This window comes from Megascapheus bottae, chromosome 5 (genome assembly GCF_031878675.1).
Source record: "Megascapheus bottae isolate mThoBot1 chromosome 5, mThoBot2.hap1, whole genome shotgun sequence".
NCBI classification, from domain to species: domain Eukaryota; kingdom Metazoa; phylum Chordata; class Mammalia; order Rodentia; family Geomyidae; genus Megascapheus; species Megascapheus bottae.
In genome coordinates this window covers 19,882,848-19,894,241 of record NC_143513.1, presented here as the reverse complement: position 1 = coordinate 19,894,241, position 11,394 = coordinate 19,882,848, and the positions used below count along the sequence as shown (strand labels likewise).

Genomic DNA, 11,394 nt, shown 5'->3' with positions numbered 1-11,394 from the left:
TTACAGTCCAAAACTAGCCAGGGCAGGATCATCTATTTCTCCCTTTCTTTCTCTTTTTTCTTTCTTTCTTTCCTTCCTTCCTTTTCTTCTTTTTTTTTGAGGGGGTGCCTTGAACTCAGGGCCTGGGCATTGTCCTTGGACACTTTTTGCTCAAGGCTAGCACTCTGCCACCTGAGCCACAGCACCAGTTTCATTTTTTTTTTTCTGTGCATGTATTACCAGGAAATAGAACCCAGGGCTCTGTGCATGTTAGGCGAGCACTCTACCACTAGGCTACATTCCCAGCCTTTTCTTTTCTTTCTTTCTCTCACAGATGGATTGATTCCAAAGAACTAAAAATCAGGTAATTTGTTTCTTGGTAATCAGGAGTAGACAGTGTGTAATATCTAGGAATAGGGATATTTGGAATAAAGCACATCTATACTTCCAGGCTTTTTATTTTAGCGAGTTAGTGTGTGCAAAATCAGGCATTTCAGTGTGATATCTCCACAGCTTGCACAGTATACATGGACAACAAATTCACTCCTCCACTACATGCCCATTGCGCGCTCTCTCTTTCTCTGTGTGTGTGTGTGTGTGTGTGTGGTGTGTGTATGTGTGTGTGCGCGCGCCTGTACTGGGTCTTGAACTCAGGGCCTGGGTGCTGTTCTTTAGCTGTTTTTGCTCAAGGCTGGCATTCTGCCATTTGAGCCTTCCACCTCCATTTCCCTTTGCACTTTTCAAGCAGTGTTGGTACGTTTCCACATGCTGCATACATACACCCACACTCATATGTATGTGTGTGTAACTTCCTTGGATTTTCTTCATCTTCACTATGTCCCCATTGCCTCAACTGTTGCGTTCACATTCTAGTCTCATTACCCATTTTAGGGCTATTCTTTCTAAATGAAAGAATAATTTTTTGAAAAAATTATTTTTGAAAAAAATCATTATGAAAATTATTTGAAATAGAAGATAATCATTGTGTTATTATAGACACAATTGCTTTAGTTAAGAAATGACATTGAGCAAAGCAAGTAATATCAAGTTTTGAGAAAGGTCTCTAATTGCCTCCATGCATCTTCGTTGCTGCCACCCTTCTGGTGGCTACAGTTCTGGCTTGAGGAGCAAGCAAGTACCTGAGATTTGGTGTCTGCAGCAGCCACACAAAAAGGACACATGGAGGACACAGTGGAGCCACAATGGACTAAAGCCAAATTAATTTTTTTTCCTTCCTCATGCCAGCTCAGCTTGTTATTCAGCTGGTGCTTTATTACGTGAGCCATACCTACAGCCCTGGTTTTTGCTGATTATTTTGGAGATGGAATCTCAAGACTTTTTTGTCTATGTTGCCTTCAAACTTCAGTCTTCTGGATCTCAGCTTCCCGAGTAGCTAGGATTACAGGCATGTGCCACAGACCCTCAGCTTGCAAATGAACACTTTTTTTTTTTTGCCAGTGCTGGGCTTGAGCTCAGGGCCTGAGTACTGTCCTTGGACTTTCTCAAGGCTAGAGCTCAACCACTCGCGCCTCAGCATCATTTCTGGCTTCTTTCTATGTATGTGGTACCAAGGAATCGAACCCTGGTCTTCGTGCATGCTAGGCAAGCACTCTACCACTAGGCCAAACTCCCAGCCCCAGCACATTTTTAAATTTAGAAATTGTTTTACCATAGGGCCTCTCCATCTTTTGTAAATAGTTACTGTATTTTTTCTCTACTACTGTTACAACAAATTATTAGAAATGCATTATTTTATGGTCCTGGAAGTCAGAAGTCTGAAATGGAACCAGGCATTGGTGGTTCACACCTATAATCCTAGCTACTCGGGAGGCTAAGATCTGGGGGACTGCAGTTTGAAGCCAGCCTGGACAGATAATTCTGAGAGACTCTTTTTATATTAAAGAATTTATTAACCTTGATTTTTACATCATATTTCAAATGACGTATTTAACAAACAAGTATTCAAAAAGGGAATCTCTATATACAATCACTGGCACTTAGGTTTTAGAACATAATTAAAATTAGGCTGAGGGTTTGTATGTCATAGATACATATTAATCTGTGTAATAAAACATTATGTTTATAGGAGACTCTTAACTTTAACTCAAAAACAACCACAAGTGGAAGAGTGACAAAAAGAATATAACCCTAACATTAAGTAAAAAAACAAAAATGAAGCAGGAATGTGAGGTGCTGAGTTCAAACCTCACTGTTGGCACATGCATCCATATGCACAAATACATAGCAAAGTCTAAAATAAGTGGCACTGGATTAAAACCAAAGAGTCAGCAGGGAAGCTCCATGGGAGAGGGTATCTTTAACTTTCCAGCTTTTAAGAGCTTTCCATAATCTCTGGCTTTGTTGCAAAGTCACTGCGCAAAGCTAGCAGTGGCTAGAGATGTGCCCCATCTTATTCCTCTAATTCTGAGGCTCTGGTCTCTTGTGGATTTACAGCATTCTGGTGACCATAGCAGGCCTCCTTGGATAATCTAGGACCATCTCATTTTAAAGGTCAGTTGATTACCCATCTTTTTACTTATTTATTTTTAAATGCCAGTCCTGGAGCTTAAACTCAGGGCCTGGGCACTGTCCCTGAGCATTTGTGTTCAAGGCTAGTCCTTTACCACTTGAGCCACGTTCCACTCACTCCCAACTTAAGAGTCTCATAGACTTTCCTGCTTAGGTTGGCTTTGAACTGTATTCTTAAGATCTCAGCCTCTGGAGTAGCTAGAATTACAGGTGTGAGCCACAGACACCCAGCTGACTACCCACTTTTAATACATCTACAACCTCAGTTTCAACTTGCAATAGCACACACTCACAAGGCTTGTGGTTAGTGGTAGGCGTCCTTGGGGGAGGGCTTTCCCACTAATCACAGTCATCCAGTGGATGATCTGTCTGCAATCTATAAAAAAAAGGTGAGTGGTGGGAACAACGGTAGAAAGCAGCTTCCAAAGCTTGCAGACCTGTTGAAACAAAGCCCTCAACATTTGGCAGAGTAGGAAGGCAAGAATAAATCCCAGATAAAGGGATCAGTTCAAAGAGAGAGGCCATCCATATGACTGCCTTGCCCTAACATGGGCTTATTTAAGGTGCCATAATGAGAGTCACGGCTTTCAGATTTAAGTATTAGCAAATGACTCAGACTTCTGTTGTAAGTCCAGCTCTTTGTTCTTTCCTGTCTGGATGCTCTTTGTATTGAATAAGTTATTAACCTTCCTGTTACCAAGATTTACTTACTAAGCTTTGAACTCATTCTTTTACTATTTTATGGTCTCCTCATTTTCCAGGAAAAGTAAAGAAACAGATCGCAAAGATTCTAGCATCTTTTCTAGTCACCTCCCCTTTGTGTTAGCCCGATTTTCTGCCAGATTTAGGCAGATATTTTGATCTTTGGAAGCTTCTTTTCTTTTTATGTAATTATTCTTTCTCATGAAGTTCCTGGCCTCACTTGAAATTAGAAAGACCTGCCCAAAGTGGAGCTATGGTTCAAGTGGTAGAGCACTAGCTTTGAGCACAAAATCTCAGGGAGAGTGCCCAGGCCCTGAGTTCAAACCCCAGGACTGGCAAAATAAATAAACAAACAAATAATATTATTTAAGAAAAGAAACTAGAAAGAGCCAAATGTATATAAGTATGTTGATTACCACACTAATATTTATGTGTTAGTTTTAGAGTACTTTCTCTGGATTTTCCAGGTAGGAGAGGCAGATATAGACACTTAGTGTGCAGATGTGGTGTTGGGGATGGAACCCCAGGTTTCATGCATGCTAAGTAAGCACTCTACCACTGTGCTGTACCCCACTGCCCTGCCATCAGCTGTGGGAACTGAGGTGAGTGCAAGCTCTGAACCATTCATACCTAGAGAAGAATGGGGTTCGGGAAGGAGATGCAGACTGGGCTCTATAGTGAGGGAGAGAAAGGAGGGGGCTAAATGGGAATGGGAATGTAAACGTGGCTTTCAGCTGTAAGAATACTGTGGATTATCCCCAACATGTCTCAGAACAGGAGGTAGGGGGTTCCATTCATCACCAGAGATCAATGATAAGTCCAATAGAGGCACAGATAGACTAGAAACCAAAAGGAGGCTGGAAGGAAGGTCAGGAAACCGCAGACAGGACAGCACTTTGGACCTTTCTTTACCCCTAAAGCCAGCCTTCTCTTAATGGGATACTGTATACAACTGACTCAGTGAGCGCTGGTGAAGATCTACCTTTCTGTGACAACCATCATTTGATGATTTATAAACAAAAATTCTGAAAACATAGTCTTATAGGGAGGGTAAGATATCACCCCTAAAATAGCTAGTAGTATGAGACAGTATTTTAAGTTTCATGGTGGAATAATTAGGACATGCACAAAAATAGAGAGGATACTAGGCTGGCTTTGAACACCAATCCTCAGATCTTACCCTTCTGAGTGAGTAGCTAGGATTATAAGCAGGAAGCACCAGCATGGGGAGAGAATGGAACCATTTTTAAAGCCAAGTGGATAAAACAAGATTGACTGTATACTCACCCTCCCCTGTTGTCTGTAGGTGGTAGGGATGTAGAAGTTCTTCATGGTATCGTCTCAATTAAAACTCTTTTAAAGCCACATTCAGGAAAGGAAAAAGGGGAGATAGAACGATTCAATAGAGGGAATAAACTTATTGAAAATACACTGCATGTATTTATGCAATGATTACAATGAAATCTCCTTGCACTTTTTTTTTGTCGGTTGTGTGACTTGAATTCTGGGCCTGGGCGCTGTCCCTAAGCTCTTTGGCTCAAGGCTACCACCCTACCCCTTGAGCCATTATACCACTTCTGTTTTCTGGTGGTTAATGGGAAATAAAAGTCTCATGGACTTTAGTGCCTGGGCTGGCTTTGAACCCTGATCCTCAGATCTCAACCTCCTGAGTAGCTAGGATCACAGGCGTGAGCTACTGTGCCCAGCTGCACTATTTTTTTTCCTTATGTGTGCCAGTACTGGGTCTTTAACTCAGGGTTTTATACTCTTACTGGCTTTTTCAATAAAACCTGATGCTCTGTCACTTGAGCTATGCTTCCATTTCCAGCTTTCTTCTGGGGAATCAGAAGTAAGAGTATGATGGGCTTTCTGCCAGAACTGGTTTTGAACCATTAGCCTCAGATTGCAGATTCTTGAATAGCTAGGGTTACAGACGTTAAGACATTGAAAAGTTAGCCTCTTCTTACACTATTAAAAGGTGTTAATAAAAACAAAGAAACAAAGGTTTTCAAAAGTATACAGGAACTATTTAAATGATTTGGATATTAAGTTATTTTAACTTCATATGCATAGAGCTTATCAACACATAACAGATTAATGAAAGAAGCTTTTATCTTTTTCATGCAAATCCTTTGAGATTTGCTGTGTGTTTTTCAGCCAGTGGCAGGTGCTCAGCAGTTCTGGTGGCTACTGCAGTGGATATCACCATTTCGGAGAACAGAGGCTGTGACTCGCAATACTCTAGGCAGAGTGTCATGAAAGCATTGGTCCAAAGGGCAGTTGAGGGGATTGGAGGTGTGGCTCAGTTGGTAAAGCACTAGCCAGTAAGTAATGAATGCATCAGGTACCAAGTTCAAATCCTGATCTCAGACCTTAAAAACGGGGTGGAGGGGAGCACTTACCGGGCGCCCCGGGAGCCAGTGGGCGGCAGCCCTCTCCAGGGACTCTCCAGAGGGCCATGGAGACAAAAGTGGCTCTAAATCCAGCGCATGCACATTGAAGCAAGTTAAAGGATTTAATATGAAGCACAGAAGCAGATAGTGCCAAGTAGCAAGAAGTAGTTGGTTCACATTTGGTGAATGGGGCAGCATTTCCTTCTCCAACTGGTGCTGAGATGGCAGAAATTAGTCAGATTCAGTATGAAATGGAATACCCCGAAGGTATTAGTCAGTGAATGCGGGTCCCAGAAAAATTAAAAGTCGCACCACCAAATGCTGACCTGGAACAAGGATTCCAAGGCCTTCCGAACGCTAGTGTGATAATGCACGTTCCAGAGAGGATCGTTGTAGCAGGAAATAATGAAGATGTTTCATTTTCAAGACCAGCGGATCTTGACCTTATCCAGTCAACTCCCTTTAAACCTCTGGCACTGAAAACACCACCTCGTGTCCTTACATTGAGTGAAAGACCACTGGATTTTCTGGAAAATTTAGAAAGACCTCCTCCCCACAAAATGAAGAAATCCGTGCAGTTGGCAGGCTAAGGAGAGAGCGCTCTATGAGTGAAAACGCTGTTCGCCAAAATGGACAGCTGGTCAGGAACGAATCCATGTATACCATTTCAAATATAGATGCCACAATCGAAGGAACATCAGATGACATGACTGTTGTAGATGCAGCTTCGTTAAGATGACAGATAATCAAGCTAAATAGACGCCTACAACTTCTAGAAGAGGAGAACAAAGAGCGTGCAAAAAGAGAGATGGTTATGTGTTCAATTACTGTAGCATTCTGGCTGCTTAATAGCTGGCTCTGGTTTCGCCGCTAGAGGTAACCTCAGCATTCAAATATATTGTCTCAACTGCTGGAAATATAAAAGGATTTGCAAACTTCCTTGTTTCTGTCTTTGCATTGTATGCCATTTTATAGTTCATGCCCTGCACATGTATTTCTTCCACAAAGTAGGGGGAAGGACTGATAATTTGTAGAAGTAAAGGTATTTCTGTTACTTCACTGTATTCACTTTAGACCAGTTCGGCAGTGACTCTGGTGTGAAATTTTCCTTTTGCATGTTTTGTAAATAGGCTGTGGTTTGTTTTCTTTAAAAAAAAAAAGAAGATATTGATTTTTTTCATATATTTTTATTGTAATTAATAGAAGGGTTACATGATATTTGCCAGATAGATGGTGCATTAATTCCCATACATTGATACCCTTTCATATGTCTTGGTCCCCATTTCCCTCCCCCCACCCCCACCCAAGATATTGATTTTTTTTGCTTCATCATTCAATACTCTGAAAGGCAGAGAGAGTGCGTACAGAATGGACTTAGAAAAGCCTGTGAAGGCAAAACAACGATTGTCCTTTCTTAGACACTATTCAGCAGTCTTGTTAACTGACATTGTTTTTTTTTTTTTTTTTTTTTTTTTTTTTTTGCCAGTCCTGGGCTTGAGCTCAGGGCCTGAGCACTGTCCTTGGACTTTCTCAAGGCTAGAGCTCTACCACTTGAGCCTCAGCACCACTTCCGGCTTTTTTTCTATGTATGTGGTACCGAGGAATTGAACCTGGGACTTCATGCATGCTAGGCAAGCACTTTAACCACTAGGCCAAACTCCTGGCCGTTAACTGACATTGTTGCATCCACATTTCATCGTTAACATCCTACCAAGTCACGGTCTGGTGCCTGACTTCACAAAAATCAAGCCACTCACTACTTCATGATCACCTGTACATATTAAAATAATTCCTAATAATTCAGCAGTTTGTGCAGTATGTGTTCTTATTTTCATTTTAGTTTTGTAGATAATTTTCTATAAAGTATATTTTTACTAAGTCCATGTGTGAATGATAAAAAGTACAGAATAAGGTACAAATGTAGTGCATTTAATAAACTGTCAACCAAAAAAACCCAAAAACAAACGGGGTGGAGGGGATGGACAGTTGAGGTCTGCAAGCCGAAGACGACCCTATCATCAGTCAGTGTAGGTGGACACCGGCCTGGTGTGTATGCAAAGTGAGTATCACCGGGAAGATATTTTCATGCACATTTTTTGTTTAGTTTTGTCTCTTTTTTTTCTGACAGATTTTTGCAGGCTTAAGGATAGAGAAGAGAAAATATAGAGGTTGAATTCTCATTAGACATAATTCATTGAATGACTACTTCCTATATCCGTCTGTCTGTCTCCAGCTTGCTTTTCAACATGCCAATAAATCTTGCAAAATCCACTTGTAAAACTTTTTGATCTCAGCTGAGTCATCAGCGCATTGCTCAAGATCTTGTGTGAGTGTCAGGGAAGGGTGAAATCTCAGAGCAAGCAATTTTAGAACAGGATAGATGCCCATAATATTAAAAGTTTTAAGTTTTGTTTTGAAATTATTTTAAACACAAATGTGAGTTATAAGAATAACACAAGAACTCTCCTATGCCCAGATTCACCAATTTGATTGTTGCTGTTATTGTCACTACATGGCTTGGGCTGGCCTGGAACTCAAGATCCTTTCTCAGAGCTTTGATTGCAGGTGTGTGTCATCACACTGTGTTACAGATATCAGGATTAATGGTTGGCAATGTTTATATGATATCTATATAGACATGTACATATACACATATCATTATTATTTTTGAAAATATACTGTGAGTTGCAGATATTATGTTCCTTTATCCTTATTTTCTCCAACTGCTATGTTGTAAGATCAAGAACATTTTATTGTCATTAGTATGGAGCAAAGATCACAGTTAGGAAATCTGATATTATAACTGCCTAATTTTGCCATTTAGTCTAAGAACTTGTTGTACAGCCCTCCCCCACATACACACCGGTTTTATTCCCTGACTTCTGTCTCCTTTCATCTGGAATATTCCCTCAGCTTAATTTATCTTTGATGGCACTAATATTTTTGAAGAGTGTTGGCCAGGTTTTTACAGATGACTCTTCATTTTGGATGTTGGATGGTTAGGTTTAGGTACATTTTGGACAGGAATAAATACCACATGAGTGATACTACTTCTTTCTAGCCATGCTCATCTTTTAATAACTTCTGAAAACTTTCTGTTCATGAAATTAAACACAACAGAATTTAAATAGAATTATATACAAACTCTTAGCACCAGTCATGGCATAGAGTAGATGGTGGTATGTTCTTGTTTACTGATTGAAATTTGGAGGCCTATTGTCAGTAAGTGATGGTCACTCTAATTTTTGTTTAGAAGATAAATTAGCTGGTGCCAGTGGATCGTACTTATAATCCTAGCTACTCAGGAGGCTGACAGCTGGAGGATCAAGATTTGAAACCAGTCTGGGCAAAAAAGTCAGACTCTGTTGGGAGCCAGAGTGTGGAGGCAGGCTGTCCCTTGAATCTGCACATCAGAGTAAAATAATCACACTAAGAAGTGAGCTGGTGCCATGCCTAGGAACTTCTGAAGCTACATTGTCTGTATTGTGAACTTTCTGATATTTTTGATTTATTGCTTTATTGCTTTTTGGCCTTGTCCTGCTTCTCTGATCAGAGATCTAACACTTTGCAAGGCTGCAACCCCCAATAGTTTCCTGATGTACCATATGAATGTAACCCCTGGCAGTGCCCTGGTTTCAAGAAAAGTATATAAGCCTTGATTTGGAAATAAACGAGGCTGCAGTCTTAAGCTCACAGCCTTCTTGGGCTTCTGACTTGGGCTGTAGTCCTCCTGAACCCCATCTGTTTGTCTCTTCTATTTTTTCCTAGTCCCTGCCCCTTATTTCAGGAATCCAGGTTCGTTGCTGGCTGGCTCCGACAAGACTCAATCTCTAATTGTCTTACAAAAAGCAAGCCTAGAGGTCTGGATCAAGTGATAGAGCACTAACCTGGCAAATGTAAGGCCCTGAGCTCAAATCCCAGTACTACTCAAAACAGAAACAATATACCATGGTTCTATTTGGCTGTATGTATATCATTTTCACCATGGTCCTACATGCTGCAAGATTGTGTGGATTATCTGTGTTCTCACCTGAGTCTTAAAGACAGGTGATATATAGTTAGGGAAACAGTATGGGGTCACATTCCACCAAAGTCACAGATGGAAAGAAAAATTGAGATATGTTCTAGAGTAAACAGAGAAAACAAATTGCACTTTATACTTTGCAGCGCTTGTTTGGAATCTATGGCTTCATGCATGATGGGATGCATTCTTCCACTGAGCTCCAACCACACCGAGTAAATTTTTGATAATATAAGAACTCCTGGGCCGGGAGTTTGGCCTAGTGGTAGAGTGTTTGTCTAGCATGCACAAAGACCTGGGTTTGATTTCTCGGTACCACATACATAGAAAACTGGTGCTGAGGCTCAAATGGTAGAGCTCTAGACTTGAGAAAGTCCAAAGACAGTGCTCAGGCCCTGAGCTCAAGCCCAGGACTGGCAAAAAAAAAAAAGACCCCCCCCTTTAAAAAAATAAAATAGGCATTTCACAATTCCTAATTTTTTAAATTTATTTATTATTATTTTGTTGTGGGTCATGGGGCTTGAATTCGGCCTGGGCACTGTCCCTGAGCTCTTCAGATCAAGGCTACCACCCTACCCCTGAGCCAAGTCCCACTTCTCATTTTCTAAAGGTTAATTGGAGATAAGAGTCTCAGGTCCTTTTGTACCCCAGCTGGCTTTGAAGCTTTGTCCTCAGATCTCAGTTTCCAGAGTAGCTAGGATTACAGGCATGAGCCACTGCGCCTGGCTACAATTCCTAATTTTAAAAGTTACCTTGCTTGAGAGTTACAATAGAACAAAACCTAGATACATAAGGCCATATAGTATGATGCTAAATGAAAGGACCTCCAGGATATAGAAACAAAAGCCATATAATGAGTGATTATTGTTCTTAAAGTACTATGTTATCTCTTATCTCTTTTGCTGTCCCTCAGCTATCTTATATTTTTACAGTATTTCACCTTTTTATCTGATACATTGTATATATGCGTATTTGGTTATTTGAAATCAGATAGGGAAGGGGAGAAAACAAGATGAGGGGCAGGGATGGTGGTAGGAAAATGGGGACCAAGACATGAGAAAGGGTATCAATGTTTGTGAAGGAATGCACTCTCTATCTGGTGAATACAATGTAACCCTTCTACTAATTACAATAAAAGTATATGAAAAAAAGTTACCTTGCTTTCCTTATCTATCGGAATTTAATTGTTCCTTCCTGAGCCCATCTTCTGAGTGGAGTATTTTATGAATAGGCCATTAATATGTGAGCATGGGGAATCAAAGGAGCTCTGTTGGGGCATCTCGTGGGCATTTACTCATGAGGGCCAAGATCACATGCCTAGCTCTAACTCCAAGTCTTCCTGGAACCTGTGCCTTCCCATCCCAGCCTTTTATGTACTCTGTATGTGCTTTGGCTAGTATCTAAGAATATTCCTCCGTTTGCCTGTGTAATGATGGGGAAGGATCACTCTAGTATCCTGACAAGCTTATCCTTATAAGAACCTGGCCTGTGGGATACTAATTTAATTTATAGCGGGAACCACATGGCTGTCCAGCACCTGAAGGGTCCAAACTATGAAACATTACATTTCATTAGAAATGGCCAAGCTCTGGGCACGGTGGCTCACGCCTGTAATGCTAGCTACTCCGGAGGCTGAGATTTAAGGATTGCAGTTCAAAGCCAGCCAGGCACTAAAAAGTCTGCAAGATTATTATCTCCAATTCATCACCAAAAAACCAGAAGTGGCACTGTGGCTCAACGGGTAGGATGGTAGCTTTGAACTAAAGAACT

At 40.9% G+C, this 11,394-nt stretch overlaps 1 pseudogene; it reads left to right on the top strand.

Annotated features, from left to right (window-relative positions):
- The first annotated feature begins 5,665 nt into the window (after window positions 1-5,665).
- LOC150063072 (mitochondrial fission factor pseudogene) lies at window positions 5,666-6,672 on the top strand (annotated as a pseudogene).
- Window positions 6,673-11,394: the final 4,722 nt, after the last annotated feature.